The 18442-nt window shown below is 44.7% G+C and overlaps 1 protein-coding gene and 1 non-coding gene across 3 annotated transcripts in view; both read right to left on the bottom strand.

Moving 5' to 3' along the window:
- DNAJC5 (DnaJ heat shock protein family (Hsp40) member C5) overlaps positions 1 to 14279 on the bottom strand; it is a 28422-nt gene extending 14143 nt beyond the window's left edge. The window contains exon 1 of one of the 2 annotated variants that reach the window (XM_075109102.1): positions 14120 to 14279. The gene's annotated coding sequence lies outside the window, so the exon portion shown is untranslated. Of the gene's footprint in view, positions 1 to 2976; positions 2996 to 14119 lie in introns of those variants that run through there. The other variant, XM_075109104.1, reaches the window with a different exon arrangement.
- Positions 14280 to 14462: 183 nt separating this feature from the next.
- Positions 14463 to 14534, bottom strand: TRNAE-CUC (transfer RNA glutamic acid (anticodon CUC)). Its single transcript has one exon. It is a non-coding gene; the product is annotated as a tRNA-Glu (tRNA).
- Positions 14535 to 18442: the final 3908 nt, after the last annotated feature.

Genomic DNA, 18442 nt, shown 5'->3' with positions numbered 1-18442 from the left:
TTAACAGTTCTATTAACAGAATTGTCATCACCCTGCTCGGTATGTTGTTAACAAAAAGAGGCGAGTACCTTTAGGATACCTCACTTCATGATCCATCTCTCATGCACATGAGCTGTATCATAGTTCTCAAGTATTTAAAGAATCAATGCTACAATTAAGGCTAAACAAACACACAAAGTCAATAGACAAAACGGAAACTCCAAAGCCTTTATTTTCACATCCTCACTTGCTCACATCACTTGCAAAATAAACGTGTATTGGAAAAATGATGTGAAAAGGCTGAAGATGAAGCAAACTGGCTAATACGGTCACTCAGAAGACTACTACTATTTTTAAAGGACTGTTCATGAACATTCCTCTAGCTGTCTTGAAATAGTAATTTTTAACCTATTAACTGAAGCACTAATATTTACTATTTCATTAAAGCATCCAAGAGTGAGTGTTTTGATGTTGCTTATATTTTTTAATAACACAGCACAAAAGCCTTTTAGCTAAATTTTGCTATTCAGTTTGTAGCCTTTCACTAAAGGTCCTGTGAGAAATCTCCTATCCATAAAAGCATTCTGTTTTAACATGTAAATCCTGATGTAAATCTAACCTAGTATCCAGTAAATTAATGTCAAATGTATACATCTTTCTCCCACAAAGAACCACCTTACTATGGCCAAATTCATTTGCCTTTGGAACAGAAGACAGGTCTCCAACAGTGAAAGGCTGTGACACTAAAATCTTCATTAAATTCTCTTAAATAGCGGTTAAAAAAAATCCCACCCAAAACACAGAAACACACAGCTTTTAAATAAATAAAATCTGAGACAACACAACTTCTCTACTAAATTCAAGTCTAAATTCATGTAACATCATTAACAACTGCAAGGGATGTTACACTGAAACTTGTGACAAACTTTACAGTGATACAAGCATTGTTCCTCTAATAAACTTAGCAGATTAAAATTTAACCATTTAAGTCTTTTTAACAGGTTGGACAAGCAGACTTGTGATCTTGTACCTTTTGCAAGAGTAAGATTCAAACCTACTGAAGAAGGTTTTCCATATTAGGAGGGAAAAAAAGTATTAGAGTCACATTTTCTATCGTCTCTCCTCAACTAAAAGAATTACTCTGTAAAACCCTGGGGTTTTGAGTGGATTCTCTACTTCGGATTTCATTGTTCCTATTTAATCCTCCAGCAAAATTAAATTACTGTTTATGGCATTACAGTAGTTTATATGGCAGAGTGCAAGTGGCACAAACTGTATACGGCTATAAAGAACCCTACACCTGCTCATTCAGCTATTTAAAAATTTAGCAAAAACCTGTAGTTCTGTTTGCTTGCCTCATTACTACTCTTAATTGTTTCTCTATACAAATCTATGCAGTGTTTGAATTGCTTAACTACTCATAGCATGCAAGTTCACTAGAACAAATCAGGAAAACCACAACATTCCTACTGTGGGCAGAATGATGCTGATGTCACTTATTTCTTCTGAAGAAGAAATACCTTACACGTCTTCAAAATCATCAATACAGAGGTACAGCTCCATTTGTGCTAGGTGAGTGGAATAAACTCTATCAATTTAAAAAAATCATATTGCTAATGACTACACCAATATAGTCAAAGCATTAAACCTTCAAAATACAGAGAAGTCTTGGAACAAACAGATGGGTTTCCTCACATAAAAGTGGGGTTTATACTATTACATCACATCTGGAGGTAAGACAACTAAAGGCTTTTAAACAGCAGTAAAACATGAAAAAAGTCTATTCACTCAGGTGACAAAAGGTTCAGAGATTGGTTCAATTGCCAAAAATGGGATCACTGACCTCTTGGAGCACGCCAAGGCACTGATCCAATGCTTCGAGGCTTTCGGTAGGTTAGGATGAGTTTTCTGTTGCACGAAGCAGTAACCGTGCAACAAACACACAGGGACTGAAACAACTTTAACAGCTGGTTACGGAGCCAGCAATGGTCTATGCAGCACTTTACAGCACAGGCAGTTTTTGCCTGGTCAAAAAGAAGGAACACAGTGAGGTTACAGAGTACATCTGAAAAAGCCATATAAGCAGTCTGAGAGGCAAAAGAAATGGCGCAGTGACCTTCCCAGACATGAACACATATTTCAAATTACAAATTGGTCAGCAAAGGGAAAGAGAGAGATTTATCAGAAGTTAATCTGGAAGGGCTGGGGAAGATTACCCTCCGTACTCACCTACAATAGCAGGAGATATAGGGGGAAAAAAAAAAGTTGTTCCTATCTTCTTTTGCTATCAATTGTGGAGGCAGCTGAAAAGGTAAATAAGGAATTTCTCCCCCTCAAAATTTAAATAACATATGAGCTGGGTTTACAACTTGCAAGATGCAGACCAAAATTATTTCAAAACTAATTTATTATTGGAATCTCTTTGTTGTCAAATAAACACTCTTGGCAGTTGCAATCATGAACAGTTTTTGCTAACGACTTTGAAATTAATAGTCTATTTTAATGGGTAAAAAAGGAAAAACAAAGACCAGGCTGTACCGACAGCAGAAGTTAATTCACATATCTTCAACCTGATCTAAAATTATCAAGTCTGGTGTTTCTCTTTGAGAAACTTTACCTCTGTTTTCCGGTTATTAATCTCTGCCATTCAGTTCTTTAACAGTTATCTCTTCCCCGACCAAGCACACAAATCTTCCTTTCAAAAAGTTATTAATAAAAGAGCAAAACTAGCAGAACTGAACAGCAGAATTTATAAAGCCAAGTTTCCAGAAAGAACCACCCACCAAGCCACCTAGCTGAGGAAAGGAAAGCTAAAATGCCTTTATACGACGACCAGGAATCCAATGTAATTGTAACGTCAGAGCCTTTCTTTCTGTTTTACAGGGTAATTAGTTTTTAGTAATCTACAAGATTTTACTCTAAAAAATTAAGCCTATTTCTTTAATAATGCAGGCAGAAAAGAAACTTTTTTCCCCAATTCACTTTTACCTCACGTACCTGATCAGGTCCTGCCAGCCTAAGAAGATGCATAATTATTCAAGCAACACTTGTATCTGCTCAGTTAAGTTGTGAAGACTTTAGTTCCAAAGATTTTTGTCTTTTGCAAAGTTTAAAAATTAAGCATATCTAAAAATCCCTTCTTCTCCTGACTGCTCAAGTGCATTGCCCCAGTTTTTTTGGAGAGTGGGGAGGAGACTTCACTGTTTCAGTATTTCACTTCCTCACAGAAACTGCCAGAGAAAATAACATTTTAATTTCCTTCTGTAAAAAACAAACAAAAAAAACCAACTGAAAAAACACAGGTTTCTAACATAAATTCAAGAACTTTTTTATTAGGCCGTAAAAAAAACAAAGGCAAAACCAGCCCAACAGATTTGTCTTCTGTTCAGATGTGACTGAATACTAATAAAAAGTTATAAAAAAACAAAACAACCCCAAAAACAAAACCAAACCACCACTCATTTCCCTTTCCCAATTGCAAGGCTGCATGCAGCACCGCAAGCTTCATCCAAAAAAGCCAGCAGAGCAGTCAAAGACAAGAAGAGCTGTTCTGGTGACCACTGCTGTGCTAGTGCTCGTGCCTAGTAAGGACATCCATATGCTGATAAATGTTGAGTTTTAATAACAACCTGTCCTATTCAACAGATACACACTGACGTAGCTTTCTGATGCAGACCTGGCAACCAAGTGATTTGCTGGTATAGCTTCACATTAAGGCACTCCAAGCCATGACAGTAGCTCAGGAATCCAGGTCAGCAGAGTTACAGCACCTTCGGGTGACAGGTCCTTGGCGCAAAGGCACCGCTTGTCACCATTCCCTGTTAGTCAAACACCACAAGCACAATAGGCAGTCTCTCCTGCAGTCCTGCAGCTGAGAAAACTACACCAGGACAAAGCAATCGGTGCTGTAAAAGATGTTTAAGGTGGAAAATAACATTTTCAACAACTTTCAAAAATGCCCTCAAAACCACTGCTTTCAGGAAAATACAGATTAAAATTATAAACACACCAATAATATTTTTTAAATCGCAAGATCTCTTCCACCCTAGGTTCACCAGGCTCTGCATGAACTGAAGCGTTGAGAACAAGCTGCAGCACTGACATGAGTCCTGCCTGCCACCAAACTGCACTGTCCAGTTAAGCCTCAAAAAACCCCAAAACCAGACATGGCCAGGAATAAGTGGTCCCCTGACTACAAACAAGGCACAGGCTGTAGAATAAAAATCTTTCAAACCCAAAACACTGTGCTACAGTGAGGGGGGAGCACCAACCCAAGCAGACCAAGCTCCCCAAGCCCCCAGGTAAACCTCTGCCCCAAACACAACTTGCCAACTGACAGAGAAACCACAAACTGCTTTTTCCGCAGCCAACCTCATCTGAATTAAGGACAACACTCTCCCAGCGGTCACGAGACCTCAAAGCATACCCTGCAATTCTGCAAGTCAGAAGTATCAGAAGGGCCATAAAAACGACCTGAGGGCTGGAGCACCTCTGCTACGAGGACAGGCTGAAAGTTGGGGTTTTTCAGCCTGGGGAAGACAAGGCTCCGGGGAAACCTTATTGCAGCCTTCCAGTACTTCAAGGGGGTCTGTAGGAAAGACGGGGCAACCTCTTTAGCAAGGCCTGTTGTGACAGGACAAGGGGTGATGGTTTTAAACTAAAGGAGGGTAGATTTAGACTGGATATTAGGAAAAATTTTTTTTTACAGTGAGGGTGGTGAAACACTGGCACAGGTTGCCCAGAGAGGTTATGGAGGCCCTATCCCTGGAAATATTCAAAGTCAGGCTGGATGGGGCTCTGAGCAGCCTGATCCAGTTGAAGATGTCCCTGCTCACTGCAAGGGGGTTGTACCAGATGTCCCCTAAAGGTCCCTTCCAGCCCAAACCATTCTATGATTCTATCCCTGCACAAACATGGAGTGGTAGAACAGATCTGAAAAAAATGTAAGTGAAATGGCAAGTCATGAACACAGGTTTACTAAACTAATTGATACAAACAAACAAAATAAATATTTTGGACATGCAAGACATTCTCCAGTCTTCTTCATACAACAGATTCCTCCTCATTGGACACTGTCAGACGTTACAGAAAATGGTTTAAAAGGCACAAGGAGACGAGTTCCATACTTGCCCCATTCAACTCCCCAGCACATGGACATTTAGAAGCATAAAAGAATTTAAGACTTATGATTTTCATGATGAAATCTGAACTGACCGGCACAGCTTCTCTCACTCAAACTTTTACTTATTGTTTTGGCAAGAAAACACAATAAAATTCCTTTTCTTTTGAAGGCTGGTTGATGCTGGAGGAGCATGCCTTCATGGCAAATATTTTTGTTTCATCTCGGGTCAACAAAAACAGAGCCCATGTCCAGAGGTAAATACACAGTAAGACAGAGCAGAGAGCACCTTGGGATAGATGACACACTGCTTCCCTAGTGATCAAGTCCAGTTTTCACATCACTGAAGAAAGTCACTATGAATCCACTGCTAACGTAACTATATTCCTACAACACACCAAGAATATATGAACCAGAATAGAATTCATATGTTTGCGTCAGTCTGGACTGCGAGGTGCTCAGGACCTAAGGCCTTCTACATTGTCTCTACCAGCTCATTTGGCTAGAAATACCCAAACAAATGACAGGGTTGGATTAAAATTGGTTTTAATTTAAAGTGACATTTTCGTACAGGAGAAACTCTTTGGTATTTTCTAACTATACAGTGCAGTTTCACCAACAAAAAGATTTATTCTGTCCTACTCCTACAGAAACCATACTGACATTTATTTCCGTCATTCTCTCTCTCTGCATGCATTTAATCTGCAAACTGCATGATGATGTATGTCCTCAGTGCCGCCATTCGGTCTGGCAATAGTATTTCATGGCTGCTTTAAAAAAAAAGCAAGGCCATGATTTAGAAATAATAAGGCAACTGAGAATGGTATTTGTCCTACTGATTTTCCCACTAACTCACAAGTGATTAACAAGAAAAGACACAGCTTGAAGTTCAGACCATAGAGTTAGTTTGCAAACCTGGTACTTATGGAAAAACCATGTTGTAGACTTTAATTGTAGCTGAGTTTTCTAACATTATAATTGGGATAAGAACTAGAATATCTAAACGCATGTAGATTTTATTAACGAAGTGTTCAGAGTGGAATCGCGCTGCAGAGGACTTAAAACAAAAATGCCACTATTACACTGATGCATAATTTTATCACCGCCGTTTCCAATGCACGTGGCTTTTAGTTTCAGTGTAAAGCAGAGAATTACCACATTTAGTCTTTTTTCCACCTGAAGTAATAACTGAGAACAAAGCCAGAAAACCCCATAGTTTTTTGTGACTGTGATGTTTTTATTCCTCCCTCTGATCTTAACTGACACCACAGTATGAGAGATGTCTCTTCAGCGTGCCTGTATGCACGACATGACACTGTCAATGCAATGTTAAACCAGTGGTGGTCTTACACATACTCCCCAAAGCAAGAGAGCATCTTCCTGAGGATCATTTGGAGGAACAGAATTAGTTACAAAATAGCACCTTTCCTCTTTTAGGGTTATTTTAAAATAATATTTTATACATCTACACATTTAAACAGCCTCAAAACAGCAAGGAATAAAGAGTGAAAGTCAACATAGAAAGATAATTTTTGACATGCAAGAGGGACTAACTGGGTTTTATACAGAAGATGTCAACAGAACAAGTCACTGGAAGAAATGTGGTTTAAAGATAAGATATAGGAAACTGGGGTAAGGAATTGCACATTGTAGGACAACTATAGAAGATGCTGGGTTTTCATCACCCAAGATATTTCATCCAACATACATTCCATTTCAAGACCAGTAATAAAAAATAAAGCCATGTTGATTGTTGTCCCTGTTATCCAAACCAGTCAGTGAAACACCAAGGTATGCTTGGGAAATAACTATGCACCTTCCAAACACTTTTTTATTAGTTCTGTTTGCCTGGTTTTCTTAAGTTAACTGTGAATAGCAAGTGCTGTGGCAAAGCAATTTTTAAGAGTGCAACAAGAATGAAGTGAGCAAGTGTGGAAATTGGGAACTTCGTAGGAAAAAGAAAGAAAGAGGGAGTCAGTTATTAAGGAAGATAAATATTTTTACTAATTACTGTCCAGGCAAAACATTTCTGTTCAATATGCATTAACTTTTGCCATGTGATAAAAATGGTCTACTCAAAGCAAGGACATCAATGTTAGGGCCTTCAGAAGAATGACTGACTGACTAGTCACTTGTCAAACCAACCCCCAATGATAACAGAAGAAATTTTCTGAAGACAAGACACGGCTCATTGCCCATTTTTCTTTCACCACAGACCAGGGTAACTCCTTAAGACACACATCAGGATCCTACATGTGTGGAGAAGCGGTGTCCCTGTGCGACAGGGCTTGTTAGTTAGTTTTATTCCTAAAGCTCACAAAGAACAGCAACTCAGAATGAACCTGGAACTTAAATCAATTCACTGCTCTGAACAGTAACTGAATCAGTTCTTTTAACTCAATTTAGAACGGGAAATATGTCTGCTTATAGCTTCCAATAAACAGCTCACCTCATATTTCAGTGGATGCACTGAACAATTTCGTGGTCCCTTCCCTCCTCCTCCAGGAGTAGCAGACGAGGAGATGCCAAGGGGTGCTGGGAAGAGTGGAGTATCTAGGAGCAGTAGAAGCTAAACCATGCAGGCAAGAAGGAAAAGAAACAGACCCCTGCTCCCGCCAAGGTCCTACCAGCCATGCCAAACCATCTCACCCTTTTCCAGAACTTGCAGAACGCAGCTGGGTTCCCTGCCCGAAACATTACACAGATCAAGTCAGTTGAGGCGCATCTGATCAGTCCAACTGTTTTGGATCAAAGCAGTTATCGCTCTGACCTGGAACTGTACCAGGATAACTCCAGTCCCCAAAAGACCTGAACTAGAGCAGAACTTAAAAAGTACTGTTTCAATTCCCTGTCCAGATACCAGATGATTTCACAAGGCTTCTGTATGCCCTTTGTAAAAGCACATGAACACTCATTAATTTTATTCCTCTTCTACCCTCTGTTATCACAGCACTACACGTCTCCCAAAGACACACTGCTCCAGTATCTGAACAAGATTTTAACACATCCCATTTTGTCCGCTGACCCCCTTCTCGCACTTCTAAATATCAGAAGCAGGACTGCCAGCTTTCATGCTGACCTCATAACTACAAAGTAGTAAAGAAAAATTAAGACATTTCTTAAGATTTTTTTTTAATCTCCTAATTGTACACCATCAAGTAACAATAGATGCAACCCAAAATCAGAAATATCTCACTTGGTGCAACCTAGTCTTGGTAGAATGAATTTCCTGAACTTGGCACCTTCTAGATTACTGCAGACACTGACACCAGTAACTGCGAACAAAAACACTGGGAGTTAGGGTTCCCAAGTCCCCCTCCTCTCTACAAGCAGCTTTAAACCTAATTATGTTTTTAGAGTAAGTGTCCCTAAATCCTTATGCCATGAAAAGCAGGTTCGTAAGGAAAATTCTGTAACCACTGACCCAGTCTAGGCAAAGATCCACATTACACATCATGCACTGCAGCTGTGACACAAAAATTACAAACTATTTCTGAGCATAAATAAAACTGCTAAGATATTACCATCACAGTAACAGAAAATCCTGTTAAGATATAAAATATGTAATGACAGATGGAAGGGAAAAGAATATTTTCATTTGAAATACAGCCAAAAATTTAAATTTAAAGGGGAAAAGCAAACAGAAAACCACTGCAAGTTACTTTTTGTAACTGCGTAATTGGCTACTGTAATGACATCAGTAAGCTTTGGACTTTTCCCATCCACATGGCAAAATATTATCAACATATAGGTCCTATATATCCACCTTTTCTACAGATTGTCTGTAAAAGCCACAAGTGTTCCAGAATCCCTACCACTGCCACCTAACACAGCTTTAGTAAGACACAGATGAAACCAAGTAAGGACTGTGAAGTCCCATGTGACGAAAGCAAAGGCAGGATGGTGTAAGTCAGTGTTCCTAGAGCAAGCAGTTAAAAAAACGGTTCTTGACAGATACATAAATACATATTCTTGGAGGGAAGAGGAAGCCCAGAAGGCAGGCGGGGGGAAAAGTGGGGTGCTGGCTGGATCTCTGGTTTGTGCTCTTCTATTAACCTCCCCGCACTGCTATTAGATATTGCCTGTTGTTGCAATCAGATGTAAAGAACTATTTACTTGCATCATTCATCTGTCAGAAGCCATCAGGCCATCACCATGACAAAAATACCAGTTAAAGGCAACACACTCATGATGGCTCATCTTTTGCTGCTGTGCTAAATTTTAAAAACAGAACTATATATCGTGTCATAAAAAAAACCCTTGGTTCTTTACCACTGCTTTGATAAGAGGTAACTAAATACCACTGGGGTTCTTTGTATGGTGAACCATTCACCCCACATGGTTTAGATCATGGTACTGAAGTATATTAAAAAGAAAAAATTTCCTCAAAAAACCCTATTCTCACTACAAAATCCTTGAGCAGATCACGAAAGAGGAGGTAGCAGCTGCTAATTTAAATTTACTCAGGCCTAGAAGACCCGTTCCGTTTGCAAGGGAGCTACTGTACTGCTGCACACCACATGCCTTCGATTTTCTTCTACCAATGCATGCACAAGAGGATGGAAAACTTGCACCCAGAAGAAAAACGTTCTGAAATTTTACAGTTGGCCCTACAATGTGCTGGCACTGAAAGTGTTTCAGCGTTGCTGAAGAAGGCGTAAAAGGAGTTTAAAAAGGCACGTTTTATTGCAATGCAGATACAAGGTAAGTGCAGTTAGGAGAATTTGCCAGGACATAAGAAATCTGAACGTATGCTAAAGCAATCTTATTCACCTTCTCCCGAGAAAAACCTACACATCAACAATGCACTAGAGACCACTCAATCTAACACCAATTATTATTATTTAGCTATTCTATGCACACAGAAAAAAAAGTTAAATTTCTTGGTAGCTACTATTACTTCATTAAAAATACTTAAACAATCTTTTGAGGCACTTTCATTCTGGAATGCAGTTCTTTTTTATCAACTTACACCGCCTGAAATAGGAAACAAAGTTGTCTCCAAAGCTAACACATGTACTTTCTAATAATTGTGCTTCGTATGTTTTTATGGATTAAGAAAATTCTTTAAGTGAACTTCTAAGAAAATCTGCGGATACAGCACTATTCAAACTCCTGTCTTTCAAGATAAAAAGCAGTCACAGGTTAACCAACCAGCATCAACACATAGTAGTTAACATAGTAACAAAACCATAAGGATAAAAAACACATTAAAACAATGATAAGAATTCACAAACAGCTCGAGAGATTATAAGCATTTGCAACCTGCTGACAGCATACGCTGACCAGGTGCCCCAAGGTCACTCCTCAACTTCCTTTTTATCCTACAAGCCTTTTCTTTTGCAAATGTCTGAATGTGTGGAAGAGCTTTGATGACCAGGGCAGGACACTTCTAAACCAATATTGCTTAATTCAAATTACTTCAATGACTGGAGCACAAGCAAAACAACTTTTTCTGTTAAAAAAAAAAAACAAACCAGTGCAACACTTTGCTTTGGTCCTCAGCACTAGCCACGTTCCTCATCCCTCCTCCTGTATTTTGCCATGACCCATCTGTCTTACGGCACAGGTGGCCACACAACCATTTCCTGAGACCGTGGACTGGCCCACTGCAGCCCTCCGTGCCATCTGCTTACAAGTTGGGGGTCACCTCGCGGAAACCAAGCAACTTGCCAAACTGCATACACCCACTACTTTAAAATATCTTTTCCTCAGACTAGTGGAGAGCGCCAGAAGAGCCACATCTTCCTAGGCAGAGGCAATCCCTCTCTAGTGCTCCAGGTAAACCTGGAGGAGAAGAGAGGCCACGAGCACAGCTGCGGCAAAGCCCGAAGCTAGACTGCAAGCAGCAAAGCCAAACGAAGAGGACTCGCATGGCTCCAGACCAAACTGAAGGAAATCAATTAGTGTATTAAAATTACCTTAAATTAATCCCCACGCTTGTGTGTTTGACGGGACAGCAGTGAAAATACTGGCAGGTGCCATTTGGCATGCTCTGGGGAGGACACTGGCACTCAGTCTATGTATAAGCTTTGCAGAAAAGTTCTGCCAACCCCTTCCCTTCCTAAACATACAGAAAAAATATTTTTATCTGGTTATTAACATCATACTTTAAAAGAGGAAACACTGGCAAACTGATCAAAAAGGGGAAATATGGCAATTATCACAGGCCAGCTGCAGTACTGTCATTATAAGTCAAGTCATTTAACAGACAGGTAAGATTTGCAGAACCATCTCCTATTCTTAAATTGTGCCCACCTCCCCAGAGAGGATATTTTGGCATTTGAATTCATAAAATCAGAGAGTCATATCAGCAACTTTTTACATTTAACTGAAAACATGATTTCTGAAGTAATCCAGTTCGGCTTCCATTAGTATTCACTATCAAAATGCTTAAACACAGACAAAATGCCTTCTTGGAGCTCACAAAGAGAAGAAATACGATGATTAAGAACATCATAGCTGACAACTACCATCTCCCTCACAGCAAAAGCCACAAACAAGGCCCGAAGTCTCAAATCAACATTCATACTGCCAGGTTGCTAAATCACATTCTGGTACCACTCAACTCTTTCCCAAGTATGAAGATCCAAGGAACACTGCTGACTTGATGGGCACCTTCGTACAGCATGGTAAGAAAAGCCTGTCCACATCAGAGCTGTATTTCGACGCCTGCTCTGATCTTCTGCTGCCAAACAAGTCTCTGGCAGGCTCCAACCATCTTGGGTAACTTCATAACTGAAGTCAGGTTGGTGACTGCACCACCTCAGCCACAAACCACATCAAGTTACTCCACTTCAGCTGTAGACCATGGCAACGCTAACCTCCAACGGACCAGGCAGCGGGTTGCTTGGCATTTAGGAAGACTGAAAGGGTGTTTATACTTCTTGGGAATAATCAACATGGATATAAGGTCTATGCTACGAGACAAAAGATACTAAAAAAGTTACTTTTTTCAGATGCTCGCTGATAAAAGGTGGTTAAATATAGCACACAGCCACCCTGTGAAGCTGGGAAATCTCTACTTTGGTTTCACCAGCACTTTGAACTTACAGCCTGCAATTTATCAATACAAGACATGAAAAATTTAGAAGGAAAATGACCACGCTGCAGCATCTCGCTTTTCATTTAAATACTGTGGACAATCACTAAGAAAAAATGCAGGAGGGAGGGAAAGCAGCATTTATTTACGCTTGTAAAAAGCTATTTGACTGAAAATCTCATTTCCAAACTCAGGGACACCCACAAAGCAGATTCTGCATGGCCAGCATCACGACAAGTTTCTCAAAGTCCTTAGAGCAATGTGAGGAAACCACAGGAAGATGCTCAATAAAAATAAACTTCTTTTCATCCTACACTCTATATATTAAAGTCAATTTCTCTTCAACTCCAGCTTTTGCTTCCCCTCTTTTCTCCCTCCCAGAGCACAGTGTACTTGAATTATCAGAGCTAATTCATTAATGCAAATTAATTTGGCATCTATTTCTCAGGATCTCTTAGTCAGATTAGGACTCTATCATCTTCTATCAAAAGCAAACAAAATGCCAACACTGATCTCAAGCAGCCTGAAACCAACAGATGCCTTAGAACTCAAAAAAGCCTCTACTGAAATCCTGGTCTAAAGAATAAATTCCACTTAAAGGTGGCTGCTACTATTCAAGAATTTAAATAGGTACAATCCTGACGCATTTCAAAAAGAAATCCTTTCAGATTTGCATACTTTCGATAGCTTAATTTCCCCAATGAAATGGGTGAAACACCACCGGTCAGCCACTGGGTGAGTTCGGCCTGCAAGTTTGTGCTTCAATAGCAGCAAACTAATTTGGTATTTAAGCACACACAGAACACTTCCATTTGCTTAAGATACCCTAGCATGAGATCGTTAGGCAGACATCAGCTAGGAGAATTACACTATTTCATACTGGTTTAAGATGATATTCCAAATTTATGCCATTTTTTTAAGCTTTACCGCAGAAGAGAGAATATTAAGCATACAGGGCTCTACAGCATTGTCTCACAGCACACAAAAATTAATACCACAATAAAAACAAATCCGAAAAAGATAAAACCGTTTGGCTTTCCTTTCTGTGTCATACGAATGGCCTTCACCGTGCTCTCCGAGGGAGAAGCGGCTCCATCAGTGCAATATACTCCAGTAATAAAGTCAACAGCTTTGTGTCACTATAACAGCAAGATATTGAAAAAGCATAAAAGCAAGTGCGAGGCGTTATCAGCAAACGAGCTGTCACTGTTTTGCCCAGGTGCATTCCATATCGCCGGAATTACCTGACCAGAATCATTAACCCAAGAGCCAGAAGGCACTGCACAAATAAATAAAATTATGCTGCCTTTGCAAGTTTCTCATCATAAAGGCTGGATTTACTTCCCATTGCCAATACATCGTTCATTAAGCATATCATAATCCGAGCAGTTATAAATTACGTTTTTAAAAATTAAGCAGAACAACGTATGGAAAGGGGAACCAAAAATCATCCCAGATCCCTCCAGTGAAAAAAAAAAAAAACTAGTCACTGTGAGTCACGCCTCACGCACGACACAAATGACTTTCATTTAGAATTCACCTTTCCAGGCCTTTTGTTGGGTTTTTTTTCGGGTTTTGGGGTTTTTCCCCCCCCCCCCCCAATCTGTACAGCTCAGAGGCAGAGGACGCAGGCCCCTAAACCCCCACGCGTGAACGCGCATGTGGGTGTCAGGGGGCAGCAGGGATTTCCACAGAACCCCCCACCCGGGGCAGGAGGTTCCCGAGATGCGGGGCGCGGGTGGGGAAGCCCCGCAGGGCCGCCCCCGGTCCCCCGCCAGCCGGTGCCCCCCGGGCAGGGGCAGAAGCAGGCGGAGACACCGCGCCCTGCCCCGGAGCCCCCCCCTCCGCCGCCTCCCCCTCACCCCAGACCGCCCCGCTCCCCTCACGGCCCCTCGCCCCGGCCCGGCAGCACCAGCTCCATCTTGGCCTCCGCCCGCCGGCCGGGCCCACCGCGGCCCGGCCCCGCCGCCGCGCCTCACCTGCGCCCCGAGGGCGGGGGCTGGGCAGCCCCGGGCGGGGGCGGCACCCACGCTGCGGGCGGCTCCTCCCGGCGCGGAGCGGCCGCGGGTCGCGGCGGGGCTCCCTCAGCCGCCGCCGCCAGACACCGAGCGGGACCCGGCGAACGCCGACGGCGGGCGCGGGAGGGGCCAGCGCACCGCGCCTGCGCAGCGCCGCCAGGCAGGGCCCCCCCCGCGCGCACACACACGCCCGCGGGGCGCGGGCATGCGCCCGCAGCGCATTCTGCGTGTGCGGAGCGGGTTTGGGGGGTGCGTGGTAAAGCGGGGGGGAGGGCGGGCGCGAAAAGCGAGGTAAAAGTAAGCCTTCCCTGACCGGGAATCGAACCCGGGCCGCGGCGGTGAGAGCGCCGAATCCTAACCACTAGACCACCAGGGAGCGATGAAAGTTCCTCCCGCCCGCCGCTGTTCCCGCGTCCCCGCCGGGGCCGCGCAGGGGCTGCAGCGGCACAGCAGCGACACATCCCCCTTCGGCTGCAGGTTTCATAGAATCGTAGAGTGGTATGGCCTGGCAGGGACCTTTAGAGGTCATCTAGTCCAACCCTCATTTGGGAGTTTGCTGCTTTTCCAGGTGGTGTCCGGGGTGCTCAGCCCCCAGCGCCCATGCATATTGACCCTCAGTTTTAAATCACATTTGTGCAGCACCTTCATCATCTATACTTTTTCTCGGGGTGCTGTACCCAGCCTGCCACCTGCACATCCCCACATGGACTGCCAGCTCTTGTATGCCCCAGAAGGACGGTGCTGAGCCAGTTCCTGTTAACAAACAAACCAGCACTTACAATTAGAGGAAAACAGGGTTTTTTTAGCTCAAGAGTCAGAGTGGTTTCTTCAGTTGCTCAAGTTTCCTGGCACTCCTTGCCGCTCCCTGGAGAACGCTGCTGTTTCCCACTGGTGGGTGAAAGTCTGATTTCCCCCTCCCCCATCCAGCGTGTCCTGGAGTGGGTGACCCCAGTGCCGATGTAGAAACACTGCCCAGGCACCACAGCTTGCCCTGGCTGTCCCTCCTACCACCCTGGCATGGCCCCACTGGCTTGTGACCTCCCCGCATGGTTCTGATAGCCTTTCCTGACTGCTGCCTTTGACTCATGTTTTAAAGAAATGAACGATGATGGATCCCATTTGCCAACAGAGTCATCACAATTAATCATGCACCCACACCCTCTTCTTGCTCCAGCCCCGATTCCTTCAACAGCTGCCAAGTCCCCTTTCCCAGCCTAGCTCTGGCACTGATGCTCCAGGGGCACCCGGTACCTCTCCCCATCCAAAACACCACCTACGTGCAAGAGCTCCCCAGCACTGGCCTTGCACGGAGCCTGCACCCAAGAAGAGATGCTGAAAGCACCCCAGCACCCACGCAGGGCCAGCCGATGCTGCTCGCATTCACAGGGACACAAGGAGGCGGCCATGGGCAGGGGAGCCCTGGGCCAGCGCTTGGCTCTGGATGCTGCCTGCTCAGCCAGGGATGAGCGCAGGCTCCCAGTCACTGGAGCAGTTGTGCAACCCCTCTCACGAGCATAAATGTCAAATTCCTTAAAAACTCTTCATAGAACCACAGAATGTCCTGAGTTGGAAGGGACCAGCAAGGATCATCGAGTCCAACTCCTGTCCCTGCACAGGACAACCCCAAAATTCACACCATGTCTTTGAGGACATTGTCCAAGTGCTTCCTGAATATCATCAGGCTTGGTGCCGTGATGCCTCCCTGGGGAGCCTGTTCCAGCACTCCACCACCCTCTGGGGGAAGAACCTTTTCCTAATATCCAACCTAACCCTCCCCTGGCACATCTCCCTGCCATTCCCTCGGGTCCTGTCGTTGGTCACCAGAGAGAAGAGATCGGCACCTGCCCCTCCTCCTCCCCTTGGGAGGACGCTGCAGACTGCAATGAGGTCTGCCCTCAGCCTCCTCTTCTCCAGGCTGAACAAACCAAGTGACTTTAGCCACTTCTCATACAGCTTCTCCTCTAAACTCCACCAATTTTGTGGCCCTCCTCTGGATGCTCTCTAGTAGCTTTATATCCTTAATGTACTGTGGCACCCAAAACTGCACCCAGCACTCGAGGCGAGGCTGCACCAGCTTGCCACTGTTTAGGCTGAGGGCTGGGACACAGCTTCAGCACAGAAAAATTATTCCTTCTAGCTTTTTGCAATCAGTTGCTTTTTGATTCTGCTGTTTATCTGCTCATTCCCACTTTGTGGGATAGAGCAATCCAGCTTCCCCCTACAGAATCACAGAATGGTAGTTGTTAGAAGGGACCTCTGGAGATCATCTGTCCAACCCCCTGCTTCAGCAGGGACACAGGAACCCATCCAGACAAGTTTTAAATGTCTCCAGGGAAGGGACCCCACAGCCTCCCTGGGCAGCCTGTGCCCCTGCTCTGGCACCCGCCAGAGAGGGAAGTTTTTTCTCATATTGAGGTGGAGCTTCCTCTGTTCCAACTTGAGCCCATTGCCCCTTGTCCTGTCACTGGGCACTATTGAAAAGAGCCTAGTCCCATCATCCTGACACCACCCTTTAGATATTTATAGGTATTGATGAAATCCCCCCTCAGTCTTCTCTTCTCCGGGCTGAACAAGCCCAGGTCTCTCAGCCTTTCCTCATAAGGGAGATGCCCCAGTCCCCTGATCATCTTAGTAACTATCCGCTGGACTTGCTCAAGCAGTTCCACGTCCTTCTTAACTGCGGGGGCCTAAAACTGGACACAGTACTCCAAATATGGTCTCACCAGGGCAGAGTAGAGGGGGAGGATAACCTCCCTCGCCCTGCTGGCCACACTCCTTTTAACGCAGCCCAGGATACTCTTGGCCTTCTTGGACACAAGGTCACGGTGCTGGCTCATGGTCAGCTTGCTGCCCACCAGCACTCCCAGGTCCTTCTCAGCAGAGCCGCTTTCCAGCAGGTCACCCCCAGCCTGTGCTGGTGTGGGGGGTTGTTCCTCCCCAGGGGCAGGACCTTGCACTTGCTCTTGTTGAATTTCATCACGTTCCCCTCGGCCCAGCTCTCCAGCCTGTCCAGGTCTCGCTGGATGGCAGCACAGCCTTCTGGTGTATCAGCCACTCCTCCCAGCTGGGTGTCATCAGCGAACTTGCTGAGGTTACACTCTATCCCATCATCCAGGTCACTGATTAATATGTTGAACAGGACTGGACCCAGCACAGACCCCTGGGGAACACCACTAGCTACGGGCCTCCATCCAGACTCTGCTCCACTGATCACAACCCTCTGAGTTCTGTTGTTGAGCCAGCTCTCAATCCACATCACTGTCCACTCAGCCAACCCACACTTCCCTAGCTTGCCTGTGAGGAGGCTATGGGAGACAGTGTTGAATGCCTCACTGAAGTCAAGACAGACAACATCCACTGCTCTCCCTTCATCGACCCAGCCAGTCACACCATTGTAGAAGGCTATCTGGTTGGTCAGGCATGATCTTCTACCTGTGACGCTCCCAAGGAAGCCCCCGCACCTTGTGCTCCTCTGCCCAAACCGTCCCATTTTCAGGTGCAGGTACTCACCCTCTCTTTTACAGTGATGCAGGTTTCCTTTCAATGGCTCAGGCATTCCAGTGCTCTGCACTGGACTTTCCCAAACTCTCCTTTCCATGGCAGTGCACGAACCGAGAGCAAGGGCATGGGATGCTGCACTGCCCGGCCACCATGTGTCGCTTCATGCTTTGGGGTTTAGGAAACTCCCAGTGCCGCAGGAGTGAGGGGTCTGTGCATTGCTGGGATGAGGGCTCCCATCCTTTTCCTCACAGGCAGGAGACAAAAATCCCAAATGCCCTGGGAAGTTTTCATTTCACCCAAGAGGGTGAGCCTGTCCCTGGGTGCTTGCTGGCAGGGGACAATGACTGCCAAGTCTCTTTCATGTGTCACCACACCCCAAAATGTGGCTTTGGGCTTCCTCAGGAGCACCTACTGCTCTCTCTTCCCTGGTGAATCTCAGCTCCCACCTGTTTGCTCAGTGCTTGCCCAGTTATGGACCTAAATTATACCCCCAACCCATCCAGCAGAGCAGCCAAGGTCAGCAGCAGGACCCGGCTGCACAGAGACACTGCTGCATGAGCCCCGGCTAGGAAATGCATCAGGAACAGGCTGTCTGTGCCACCCAGCTCCATCCTTTGCACCATGGAGCTGGCAGGGACAAATGCAGCAGTGGGAGGTGTGGGGAGAGATGAGCATCCCCCTGGGGGAGGCAGCGGAGGCACCGTCATGGGAAAAGCCTCTCGCCAGCTACCACATCCCCAGTTAATAACATCCACTCAGCATGGACCCCCTGGAACATGGGAG

Source organism: Phalacrocorax aristotelis, chromosome 13, assembly GCF_949628215.1.
Source record: "Phalacrocorax aristotelis chromosome 13, bGulAri2.1, whole genome shotgun sequence".
NCBI lineage: Eukaryota > Metazoa > Chordata > Aves > Suliformes > Phalacrocoracidae > Phalacrocorax > Phalacrocorax aristotelis.
This window is presented reverse-complemented; position numbering and strand designations above follow the sequence as displayed.